The 12,500-nt window shown below is 38.2% G+C and overlaps 1 protein-coding gene and 1 long non-coding RNA gene across 2 annotated transcripts in view; both read right to left on the bottom strand.

Annotated features, from left to right (window-relative positions):
• LOC137992509 (NLR family CARD domain-containing protein 3-like) overlaps positions 1-12,500 on the bottom strand; it is a 75,505-nt gene that overhangs the window by 5,215 nt on the left and 57,790 nt on the right. The window lies entirely within an intron of this gene.
• LOC137992527 (uncharacterized) overlaps positions 8,382-12,500 on the bottom strand; it is an 8,579-nt gene continuing 4,460 nt past the window's right edge. The window contains exon 3 of the long non-coding RNA XR_011121710.1: positions 8,382-11,107. This is a non-coding gene — a long non-coding RNA (uncharacterized lncRNA). The remainder of the gene's footprint in view (positions 11,108-12,500) is intronic.

Below are 12,500 nucleotides of genomic sequence, written 5' to 3'. Positions count from 1 at the left end.
CGGAATTCAGCGGGCGCCGTGATTAAGTTACCGCGGCATGTTTACTCGCCAAACAGTGAAGCATCTGTGTCAAATGATTGCAAGATACCGGGTTTTTGTAAGTTTCTTTTTCTGTCAAGTGTCATAAAGTTTGACAATGAAATGAGCGAAGTCAAAACAAAGATCACAATCGCCCAACTCTTGTTTATGCAAAGTCAAAATTTACTCTCCAAGACGCGTACGACGTTATTTATCACCAGGTAATTCCATCATTTTGGAAATACCGGCTACTTTATTATTCATCTCAAGTTTTTACTGATTTTGGGCCTCATTTTGTTGAAACTCAAGCACGCTTCCAACAGGCCTGTGAACCCTTCCTGCTTACAGAGCAATACTAAAAAACTTCTCCCATATCACATTTGAACCTTAAGCTCGAAAATTCAATACACAACATGATATTATAATTCAAAAAGGCAGAAAATACCACAGAATCCTTTTCCAGGGAAAATTTTATTGAGACAAACAACATATTTGCTCTTAGAGGCGAAAACCTCTTCCTATTTGATTGCGTGCGTGAAGACAAGAAACTCAATTGTGTCAAATTACCATGTACTTCAGGTAAATACTGCTCACTTTGATTTCGTCTCGACGGGCGATAGATTGTTGTCGAAGTCCAGTACACGTCGCTTTTGAGATTCATGCCTAGTTTATCCAACTGACTTTCCATTATTGAGCTCCATAAGGGTATATTTTGTTTAAGGATCCACTAAAACGCCATTCGCGTTGCATGACTTTCGACGCCATTGCAGGCTAAGTTACTGATTCTACTGTGTCCACCAGAGAAATCTACGCAGTTCCACTACCCTCTCGATCCTAAGAAAATACGCGCAGAAGGCTCTATACACAAAGACACCACTTACCAGGGGAGTGACAGGCAAGACTTTTACCGACACGGAAAAAAAAAAAAAAAAAAAAAAAGAAAAAAAAGAAAACAAACAAACTAAACGCAGACCTCGACTGGGTTTGCCCATAGGCAACCCAGTAATTAGAAGTGAAACCAAAACGAAATCCAAGTTTCCCCAAGCAATTTATCCCACTTAATTGGCATTAATTTCGCTATTTTACTTTGGGGAGAGCATCACAAAATGTCGACGTGTGTTGCGAAGCTCCCTAAACCGGACAATTTTCTATCGTGGTTAAGGTTACTACGAATTTTGCACAATTTTAAAAAGCCACCATAAGATAGCTCATTATATTCACTTTGTTCTAAAAAAGAAATTCTTTGAAGAGGTTTTTTCGTGCAGAGTTATTGCAAATTTTGTGTTTTGCGTGACTAAAATGTTAATTCCCCAAAGAGTTATGAGATGTCAACACTCGTCAACACCTCAGACCTCCCGTGCAGTTTGACGGGGGAACACATCCGGGGATCTTCAATTTACCGAGTGTTGAGTTCGCCATCTATTTGTAGTAAATACGGTTGAGTCTGCAATCAATAATCTGTGGCTAATAATGCAGCGCTGAATGCCTTTTCCCGCGAATTCAACTGTTTTGTCACAAACCCTCTCCAGGGAGTCTTACGTCGATTTTCATTGGTCGGCGGCATCATAGCGGCATGACCGCATTCACACCCGCATTGACAAAGTGTGAAAACGTGTAAAATCTTTCTGCTCAAAAACTCGGGGTTTATTTTTCCAGGACTAGGTCCTCTTCAAATGAATCTATAGGGTATGTAGATTTACCGGATTTTTACGAAATTTGGCCAAAATGATCGTCGGATATTGGTGCGCGAAAGCGTGTCGGGCTTTTCAAAAATTTGAAATATTTTTACTTTGACGCGTCTCTGCATGTCGCGAAAAGGAAAATTTTCTATTGGTCAACTTCAAAGTTTATTTTGGAAACCAATAGGAAACCAATAGGAAACCAATAGGAAGATCCTAAAAGCCCGACACACTTTGGTAGCCTATGAAGTGCAGATTGAAATAGTACAGTTTGTCTGGTTGTGCGTGATAATGCGAAGGCGGGTAATTCAGCAAAGTGAACATGTATGGTTTTGAGTTTTGAAGCCTCGCGCGTGCTAAGAAAGCCATTATAAACTTTAAACGTATTCTTCATTTTATTATCTTTTCGGTGATATATAGTTTCCTGGAGTTTTACAAAAATAACGCGCTTACGATAGTTTTCCCGGAAAAGGTTAGCAGTAACTTTGGAAAAATAATTTATTAATCCAAAAAGGAAAAGTAGCCATAGCAGTGATTCGGAGCCGTCACCAGAAGATAAAAGATTGAAAGAGGCAAATTATCCGGCTAAGTTATCAAGTGACGAAGAAGAGGTCATGAAAGTACTCGGAACCACAATAGACTTAGTGATATCAAAGCTATCCAACCTGGAAAAAAAATTGGAAGAACTGAACGTAGCACTTAAAGGACTACAAAGCAAGGTAACGTCTTTGCAGATAGAAGTAGACACAGTGAAAACTAAACAGAAAACCTTACACGATAACTTCACTTCGTTGGAAAAAACTAATGCATTCGTTGACGAGCAAGTACAATAATTGATAGCTAAGACTTACAAAAATAATGACAACGTTAGCGACACACGCAAGAAACTGCTATACTTGGAGGCCTATAGTCGTCGTGGAAATTTGAAATTTGAAGGCAGCCCCGGAACTTGCGCATCAAGCGAAGAAGATGGAGTTATTTAACGGGGCGAAGTGTCCACCGAAAATACAAAAGCGGTGCTAGCTGAGTTCCTAGAGAGAGTTCTGGGAATAGATGATGCACAGAGCATTGAATATCAACGAGTACACTGAATGGGTAAGCCGAAAAAGGAAAATGGAAGAGAAAGGATCATCACTGCGCGTTTCCTAAGGTTTTCAGACCGAGAACGGGTGCTCAAATGCGGACGGAAACTCAAGGACACACGATACAAGATGTATGAAGACCTCCCAAAAGAAATCTACGAGATCTCAAAGATTCAAATGGAGAAGTTAACGAATGCAATATTATAGTAGATCAGAGCCCGAAAAACTTTACATCAACGGTAAATACGTCAAGATGTAAAATGGAGGAAGTTTATCTGGGTTAGCGTTGCTATCATGATTATTCGTTTCCTCTAGAAATGCTGATTTCAGAAGTAGTAGAAAATTCCTGCTATATTTGACACTTTCTACTTTATATGTTATGCGTATTTTATTTCACACCTCAAGGGCGTTCCCTGTTTGATTTTTATACACTCCGGTGAATGGGCTTCGGGTGGAATGATGTATAAGGCGGTTGTTTGTGCTCGTAAACAGTTTTCAGGAGCAAGAGGTATGTGGGATTTGTTCACCCACTTTCGCCCTCAGTCTTCGTTTTCGTTTTATGTCCATGTAGTTTTTTATCGCAGCCTGTTAGATACCGTACCCGATTATTATATTCTGCTCACTATCAAGTTTTTACAAATGTAACACCGATCAACCTACTTGTATGAATAACGTCTGCTTTAATGTTTTATCCTTAAATGTTAGAGGAATTCGTGACCTCAACAAACGTAAATCGATCTTTACATGGGACCAGAAAGCGGATTTTATTTTTTTGCAAGAGACACTTAGTACGCCAGATGTTTTTGATAGTTTGAGTGGCCGGGAAACATGTATTATTCGCACGGATCAAATCATAGCAATGGAGTTCTGGTGTTAATACGTGAGGCCCTGCAATTTGACTTGAAGTCGGTCAGGAAAGATTGTCATGGCAGATTTGTCATCGTTGAAGCGTTGGTTCAAGATTATCCTGTTTTGTTCATCAATATTTATGCTTCTCACAAAACCTATGACGCCATTGACTTCTATGAAAATCTCAGGACTACTTTACTTGAGAGTGACTATGACCAGGACTACAAGTTTATCATGGGAGGTGATTTAAATGTACCATTAAGTCTTCAATTAGATAGTTGAAAAAGAAGAAAAAACAGAAAAAAAGAGACGTAACGAAAATCCGTGAGTTAATGTTGGACTTTAACCTGGTAGATATATGGAGACTCAGGAACCTGGATCAAAAGCGCTACACGTGGAAACAAAATATTAAGCCTTTAGTCCAACGTCGGCTAGATTATTGGATAATAAGCGATGATGGACAACACGGGTCTAATTTCAGCCATCAAAAACAGACTGTGGAATAGTTTGAACCGTGCTCTGAACGTTTAATTGATTTGTTGATATTTGTTAGATCTTATTTGTTATGCATTAGATCCCGTGATTGTTTACGTCATTAAGACTGAACACGTTTTCGCCTTTTCACCTTTTGACCGCCATTGTAACCCTTATTGAACAGTTTAAATATAGTTGAGTTCCTCCAATACCGCTACATTCATTGCTTCGTCACATTTTTTGGTGCCGGGACCAGGATGGAGGAATTAACCAAACTGTTAGCGTCAAGGCGAGCGCACAAGACGCACGTAAGTAAGTTGAGACAGAAAATCGATGACAGCAAAGGACACAATTACCGACACACAGATCGCTCTACTCAGGTCATTCGTCAACCAGCTAAAGCAAAAGAGACAAACCCTTACGGAATTTAACGACAAGATAGTAGTTTTGCTGGAAACACCTGAGGATCTTGAGCACTGCTACTCGTAGCAGAGGAACTAGATGGGCTTATCTTAGAGAAAGTATGCGTTACCGAGAGGTTCATCGAGCTCACAAACAAGAATTTTAATCAACATGCGTCTTCTCATCAAGATACCGGCGTTACCTTACCACAACCGCTCCAAATGGGAAAGGAAAATCAACCATCCATTCCATCTACGTCGCAAACGGAACAAGAAAATCAACAATTCTACCCAATTCCGTCGACTGAAACACCAGGTAACGATCACTCTTGTAATCTATCCGCCTCATCACAGAATTCACTGATTACATCGCCGCCGGTGAGTACAAGTCATTCATTTCAAAATAACCGTTTACCTAAACTGTTATTACCATCGTTTAATGGGAACCCGCTTGAATGGCAATCATTTTGGGACACTTTCCGGTCTGCAGTTCACGAGAACTCTAAAATCAGTGATGTCCAAAAGTTCAATTATTTGAGAGCGTAGTTACGTGACGGAGCTGAAAGAGTCATTGCCGGGGTGCCATGAACCAATGCCAATTACGCTAAGAGTATCCAGTTGTTGGAAGAGAGATTCGCTCGACCCCACAAGATCATCAACGCACACATGGAAGCACTACTGAACCTATCATCACCCACCGATCATTTAAGTAGTTTAAGGTTTTTTAACCACTCAATTGAGACCCACATCAGGGGACTTGAGACACTAGGAAAGAAAACAGAAACTTATGGGGACATTCTTGTTCCTATCATTCAGAAGAAATTATCTACCGGGATTAAGAGAAATCTAGCAAGACAAAATGGAAACAAGGAGTGGCAACTTGATAATTTACGTAAGGCTTTTTTGGATGAAATTGTAATCTTAAGAGGCGGGACAGAACACTTCTTGTGATTATGAATTCAGTGACAACTCAAGAACTGCTACTACTGCTACATTTCTCACGGCTTCAAGGCCTCGTACACCTGTTTCTGCTTCTAACACAGTGAACACAGGCCAACTGACTGCAATGTTCTGATAGATAAGGAAAAGAGACACTCAATTGTACGTGACGCAAGGGCATGCTTTAACTGTCTGAATTCAGTATCTAAATGCAAATCACAGAACCGCTGCAAGGTATGTCGAGGGATCTCAACGCTCCTTCGTTACATCAGATGTGGCAGCCAAGCTTGATCTGAAACCAGAAACGCAAGAGGCAATATCCCTGTCAACTTTCGGTGGAAACACATCATCTGTTAAGCGCATTAACACTGATACCATTTACCTTGAAACCACTCAAGAGGAGACCATTCCCATTCACGTGATTATTGTACCAACAATCGCTGCACCCCTCACTACTTACACTGGCACCAATGTAAGGGACTTGCCGCATTTAAGAAGACTGACGTTAGCAAACGTTAACGTTGATGATTCACCTTTCACAGTTGATATTCTAATCGGCGCGGATCATTACTGGCATGGAGTGGAAAACGACGTTATCAAGGGTCCAGGTCCCACAGCAGCCAAATCAAAGATAGGGTATCTCCTCTCGGGCCCCCTCTCCAAAAGTAACCATTCAGAGAACTCCAACACTTCTATTTTAAGTGTTGTTACCGAGCATCAACAAGAAGAACTCTGCTTTTTTCAATCGGAAGAGGGGTTAGACAAGGAGACCCTCTCTCGTCCTATTTATTTATTTTAGCTATGAAAACCCTCCTTACCGGTATACCGCTATCAAACAGAATTAAGATATAAAAGGCATAGTAGTAGAAGACAAAGAAATTAAATGCATCGCCTTCGCCGATGACTTCACAAACTGTTTACGTGATAAAGAATCTTATGATTCTCTTAGTTCCTTATTGAACACATATGGTCAATGTTCAGGGCTTAAACGTAATAAGGACCAAAAAGAAGCCTACTGGTTAGGAAGTTCTTATCGAAATCGAATATAAACAAGGTGAACGAGCCTATTGAAATACTGGATATTTTTTTTACTTATGATCAGTATAAAAGTAAAGAGCTCAACTTTGATTCAACTCTAATGTCAGAAAAAAAGTCTTTAAGTTGCTAGCAATGGAGAAACTTAACACTAATTGGTTAAATTCAATTTGTCAAAACATTCGCTTTATGCCTAAGTTTCTAAGTTTTTGTTATGATGGAAAAGGGACCGATGTACGGTAATCTAAAATACATCGGTCCCTTTTCCATCATAACACAACGCAGAATTAAGAAATTAGTCAACACATTTTGCAGCGACCTGGAAATTAAGTTGGTGTTCACCCCGTTTAAAATCAGGAGTTGGTTTGGGGCGCAGGATCCTATCCCTGCGGGTTTACGATCGCGAGTCATTTACAAGTTTTCATGTGCAGGCTGTAATGCCGGTTGTATTGGTGAAACCAATAGACACTTCGCCACTCGCATCCGTGAACATCTCGCCTCCAACAAACATTCCCACATCTTTTAGCACTTGAGAGGTTCTGATAATTGTCGCTCCCGGTGTTCAGAAGACTGTTTAAACATCCTCGACTCTGCTTCCACACGTTTCCAATTGAAAATCCATCCATCTTTAAATTCCCAAGTCAAACATCTTAACTTATCCCTTTCATACTAATTACTTTCTTTTCTTAGCTTAAATAGTCTGGTTTTTTCTGTTTTGTTTCGTGGTTGTTCTGTTCTCGCCTTCATCCTTAATTATTCATGTTACATCTCACTTTGTTACACTATTGCTCAACTTTAGTTTATTTCTCATTGTACAGCTAACGATGGATGATGTTTCATCCGAAACATGTCTTGATTAAAGATGAATTTCAAAAACATCGAATGGATCATCAAAGCGATATCTTTGACTAATAGAATCCTATATAAAATGAATTTAGTTCCTTCTCAGATGTGCACTTTTTGAGCATCTTCTAATCAACTGTGCCTACACTAAAAACTCTTGCCTTTCTGTTATTTCTTGGTTGAATACTTATAATATGAAAATGGATAAGCTTGATGAGATAACAATTCTCTTTAATATTTCCGATAAACTAGAATTTTCAATTGCAAAAAAGAATAAAAAAGAATCTATCCAGTACAAAAAATGGCAAAACATGTTGTCACAATTTTTCTTTTCTCAATAGCTAAGTAGCAGGTATATAGTTATATATACGGTTGCAGCAGTGAAACATATATAGTATCTGTACAAATTACTATATGGTTTGTATTATTAAGAAGACCCTTAATTAGATCTAGCTGACTGTGAATGTGATGTATTGTAAATTTGTAATTAGTGTCAGTGGGTAGTGTAAGCGTTAGTAATTAACTATGTAATTGTTTGTATCGCCCTTGTAATTGTTTCTATCGCTCTTGTAATTGTGCTTGAAGTAATAATAAAAATAAATAAATAGTAATAATAAAAGAAAACTTTGTAAACAGTCAATGCCATTTCCACTAGTAAATATTTTGTCTTGAAGCTATATCTAGAATTTATACCAACTCATTAAATGTCATTGCACCATGCAACCATTTGACATTTCAGTTCTTTCAGCATACAAAATGCACAGGGTGAAAACAAGCGTTTACGTATCCGTTTTTGTAACGGATTCCTTACGGAATCTTGAATTTCCGCTAACAGAAATTCAGATAACCGAAGCGGGAAACACGTGTGTACGTTACTTTTCCGCGACTGCGGCTTCGCGGAAACGCATTCCTTAAACTCGTGTATCCGCGAGGTTTCCGTGACCACGGAATTACTAAGAACCGTCATGTTTCCGTAACTCGTAAATACAAGGGACACACGATAATCCGCTGAATTTCTGCGGTTCGGAAACTTAACCTTAATTTTCAATCGCAAGGTTGGCTTTTCCTGGAGAAGCATTTAGTGGAAAGAGGCCTAGAAAGCGAGTTATAAGCCACTAACTTTGAAAGGGGCTTCCTTGTCATGATCGCGCGGTATTGAACTCTACAATAACGCGTAGCTAAACCTCACATTACGTAAAAACAAGGTAAAACTTGGCAAACATCATTAGACCCACTGCATATGCACACTCAGTTCATTCAAGGTTATGCTTTATTATCAGGTTATCAAGAGGGCGTTTTATCAACGATGACAACAGCATATAATAAACTACTTTGATAAAATTGTAAAAAAATTTTAGTCATGATGAATTAAGAATTTCTTGACTTTACTTCCGAAATCTTTAAAAATTCTGATTCAATAGTATCTTATCTGAATTAAAAATTGATATGATCAGTATCATTTACTCTATTATCTTTCATTTTCTGTACATATAAATCGATATTACCAAAATATAATAAATAGCAATTTCATACAATAGTTAAATGTTCTATTAAAAATATAATAAAAAGGTTGACACTGGCTAAAATATTGTGTTGGACGTTTCGGCAACTGCTGTTGCCTTCCTCAGCAGGGATGAAAAATGCAAAAATCTAACGGCGTCCCGATGGTACACGATGCGTATAAATATAAAATCGCACTTCAAAAGAATATTTTTAACAAATGAAATAGACAACAAAAACGAAGGTCTCCAGAGCACTCTAAAATATTTTTACAAATTCTTTGTTATTGTAAACGTTTGGAAGTGCTATATGCTCGTTTATAGCGTTCGTATCTCGTAAGGAATGCCAAGCCTCCAGAATAAGTCTTTGTCGCCATGCCGATGATCTGTCAACAATTTCGACGTTCATCAAGACTATTTGGTGATTGTAGCGCATGTGGTGTTTGGCCAACAAAGAGTTTTCATCTAATGTTGCTATGGCCTTTGAGTGCTCTTTGACGCGTGTTTTTAACGCGCGCGATGTCTGACCGATGTAAACACAATCACAATCTTTGCATTTGATCTTATATTCGATTCCTCTAGAGGCCTCCCTCTCGATTTTGTCCTTTGGTTTTTTAAGTATATTTGAGATTGTCCGAATAGGTTTATGAGCGACCTTAATGTTGAAACCTTGAAGAACCCTCGCGATTTTCTCGGAGAATCCTTTGGCATAGGGCAAAACAACACAATATTTAGGTCCAACACAATATTTTAGCCAGTGTCAACCTTTTTATTATATTTTTAACATGCCTGGCTACACACCAAACATTTTTAAATGTTCTATTTTTCGCACCTAACGGCTTGTCCAATTTCGAGAATGAAGAAATCACTCATACCTATTAATTTCAAATATTGCTCGAGATTTTTCGAATTTTGTTTACAATACACACTCTCTACTTAAGTTTTATCGATGAAAGTCTTGTCAACAAACTTTCATCCAGGCTTGAGTTCCTTTGTCTGTCCTATCATTTCTTTACTTTTTGCTTTAGACTTTGCTTATCGTTTACATTAAAAATAGCAAGACGATTCTTTTATCCAATTGTTTCGATTGTCCAAAGGATACTTAAAGTGATTACTGACATGTCTACACGCATTTGAGAGAGCACAGTGCAGAATGGACATAAAATAATGCCTTAAACTGATGTGATTGTAACTGATATAACTTAGCAGCCTTACAACCTCTATTGGTTGGTTAACACGATGCTCAGTTATGGGAAATACATTTCTACTTCAATGGTCTTCCCCATAACTAAGTACTGTAGTCATCATTTTTCTAAGATGATTGACCAACCAATGCATATATTAATATTCATCTGGACATATGAATCAAACAAAGGCTCAGCTCCCTTAACTTTAAGGGATATTTACACGATGACATCATAATATTTGAATGCGAGTCACGGAATCAGAATCATTCTGACCTTGCTTTCCTCATGGTAATTAGCACTATAATTGTTGTTTTAACTCCATTAGGATTTGAAACTTGAATAAGTTAGGAAAAACAGAATTAATTGTGGTAATTCTAGTCAAATGATGCCTTCCTGCAAATGTCCCCTTCTTGACGTCAATTCATTGAAACCAAATATTTCAATAATAAGAAATGGTCTAAAGTGCAGAAAAAATGCTGCTGAGTTGACATCTGTACAGTGAACTGTAAAACTGGAAAAACCTATTCTTCTTGCATCTATGGCTACCACGCTAAACCACGTTTGAACCACGCTAAAGTTACTGTGCTGCAGCATAGCAACCATTACAAACACTGTTGCATACCTTGCCCTTACTCTGCTTCAATATGCCAGCAGATATTTGAGTTGAAAAAAAATACAGTGTGTTGCAGAGTTAAAAGTACAATGAAATGAAAAAAAGAAAATAAATAATAACTAAGGAGACTTTTAACTCTGGGTCAATCGCCCAGCCCAGAAAGGGTAGGTTTGTGGCAGAGGTCTGCTTGACATATTTTGACCAGCCACTCTTGTGACTTTTGCTGCCGTTCTTTGTCGCCTCTTGCTCATACGAGCCTTGTAAGTGGCATCCAAGACTGCTTTAATATTGCGTAATTTGCTCCTTTCCCACTGTAGCGGTTTCACACCCCTTGCAGAGGGTCCACTTGTTTGTCCTCCATCTTCATCACTCTCCTCTGATGACATAAACTCAACAGCATTGCCTAGTTTTAGCAAATCTCTTGCTCTGTCCTTGTCCTGTGTGGAGAGTGCTACTTTTTGCACAATTTCTAGTCAATAATTCAATTTCTAAAAACCCAACAATAGATAACTATCAGATGAAACATTTGAACAAAATCTTCTTGTTTCCCTCATGGTCATATCTCAAGGGTTTAAGACAAAGCAAATCAAATGATTAAAATTAAAATGAACATGCAGGTAAGGTAATTTCCACCTAGGTGGCATCTCTTAGCTAGAGGGTGTAATCATTGGAAGTACTATTTGGATATGAAGTACATGTACAGTGTAACATGCCTTGTAAGATGTATAATTATACTTGCTAGAAGTAGAGAATCATTATCTTAAACCAAGGTCATGAAATCATATTTTCAAATTGATATTTTAACACAATTGACCAAATTGCTATTTTAACTCTCAAAGAGGGATTAACAGCTCTTGCACTACTCTAACTCTGTCAATGAAAGCCAATTGTAAAGTCACAACTCTCTTTGAAATTAAAAAACAGATAAAACCGTAAATTGCATAATCTCAGCAATGTAACATCATGCTTTCAAAATAAAATTTTGACATCATTGACAAAAGTGCAGCCACTTTGTCCACTCAAAGATGGATAAAAAGCTTTGGCACAGCCCACTCCAAGATGGGCAGCCTGACTTTTGTCAATGAAAGCCAATTACTGTTAAGTCAAACCTCTCTTGGAAACTCAGTTGGCAATATAATTGGCATATCCTAACCTCAATGAAATCATCTGTGCAAAATGAAATTTGGACATCACTGACAAAAGTGCCATTTTGTCCACTCAAAGATGGATAAAAAATTTTGGCACAGCCCACTCAAAGATGGGCAGCCTGACTTTTGTCAATGAAAGCCAATTATTGTTAAGTCACAACTCTCTTTGAAACTCAGTGAGCAATATATTTTGTCCACTCAAAGATGAATAAAAAAATTTTGGCACAGCCCACTCAGAGATGGGCAGCCTGACTTTTGTCAATGAAAGCCAATTATTGTTAAGTCACAACTCTCTTTGAAACTCAGTGAGCAATATAATTTGCATAACCCAACCTCAAAGGAATCATACGTTCCAAATGAAATTTGGACATCATTGACTAAAGTGCCATTTTGTCCACTCAAAGATGGATAAACAGCTTTGGCACAGCCCACTCAGAGATGGGCAGCCTGACTTTTGTCAATGAAAGCCAATTATTGTTAAGTCAAACCTCTCTTGGAAACTCAGTTGGCAATATAATTGGCATAACCTTACCTCAATGAAATCATACTTTTAAAATAAAATATTGACATCATTGACAAAAGTGCCATTTTGTCCACTCAAAGATGGATAAAAAGCTTTGGCACAGCCCACTCAGAGATGGGCAGCCTGACTTTTGTCAATGAAAGCCAATTATTGTTAAGTCACAACTCTCTTTGAAACTCAGTGAGCAATATAATTTGCATTTTTTATAAC

This window comes from Montipora foliosa, chromosome 2 (genome assembly GCF_036669935.1).
Source record: "Montipora foliosa isolate CH-2021 chromosome 2, ASM3666993v2, whole genome shotgun sequence".
Taxonomy (NCBI): Eukaryota; Metazoa; Cnidaria; class Anthozoa; order Scleractinia; family Acroporidae; genus Montipora; species Montipora foliosa.
Note: the sequence above shows the minus strand (reverse complement) of the source record. Positions and strands in the feature narration are given on the sequence as shown.